This window comes from Salvelinus sp. IW2-2015, linkage group LG8 (genome assembly GCF_002910315.2).
Source record: "Salvelinus sp. IW2-2015 linkage group LG8, ASM291031v2, whole genome shotgun sequence".
Taxonomy (NCBI): domain Eukaryota; kingdom Metazoa; phylum Chordata; class Actinopteri; order Salmoniformes; family Salmonidae; genus Salvelinus; species Salvelinus sp. IW2-2015.
In genome coordinates this window covers 38,542,432-38,543,587 of record NC_036848.1, presented here as the reverse complement: position 1 = coordinate 38,543,587, position 1,156 = coordinate 38,542,432, and positions in this window count along the sequence as shown.

Genomic DNA, 1,156 nt, shown 5'->3' with positions numbered 1-1,156 from the left:
TCTGTACCTGATCCCGCAAGGTGTTATGTGTGGAACTAATTTATATGGACTCGGGTTTTAGTACTGGCCCCGAATGCTTGCGACTTACTAGTTATCGCTGCCAAAGGTTCTTCAACAAAGTACTGAGTAACGGATCTGAATACTTATGTAAATGTGATATTTCATTTGTATTTTTTTATACATTTGCAAACATTTCTAAAAACRAGTTTTTAATTTGTCATTATGCGGTATTGTGTGTAGATTAATGATTGAAAAAAACTATTTAATGCATTTTAGAATAAGGCTTTAACGTAACGTAAATGTGGAAAACATTAAGGGGTCTAAATACTTTCTGAATGCGCTGTATAAACGGCACAGAATTGTTTTGGTGTGAACTTTCCCTTTTATTTGGAATTACCGTCATCTAAATGTGATTTGTGTCATTCTGAGCACCGTGGGTGGACGCCCTAATCATATGGGTTCGACAGATTTCTCAAATGTCTGGTAAATAAAAATMTTGACAGTCAAATGTCTGGCGTCACATTTTCCTAACGGAAACTCGGCTCAATAAAACCAAAGCAGCGCACCACCCAACACCCAATGGCCTTGCAGCAGGTTGATTTGAAGAGCAAGGTTCCCTTGTGTATGGGCTGGATTTATGTARGCATGAATGTATGATGTGAGCTCATCCACAAAGATCCTATATAAATCAGTTCTATATGTACAATAATTATATTAYCTCGTCTACAGTGGTGACATGCTAATGGATGGTCATCCTTAGAGAGTGTTAACATTTGACAATGTCAAATTCTTTAGTGCGTCCTTAGTGCGGACCGGTTATTTGCTACCAATATGCTAAATAGCAATAACAGTTGCAGTAATGGTGATATTGAGAGTCTCCACATGCTTCCATATTAAATAGGGTGTACCTTGAAAATATATAGACCCAGGTGCAATGAAATGTGGTTTTAGCCCAACCCGGATTATCCAGGYCTCTATTCAATCTGTATCACTGAACCGTTACAGATTGTGTGATAGAAATGTAAAGTTAATTTCTGATTGAGCCGACATATGCAGCGTGTACCGTGAATGACGTCTCCACTAASGCGAGAACTTTGCCTTTATTGAATAGAGCCTGTAGTCTCAAAGATTGCTCAAAGATTGATTTAAATAAATC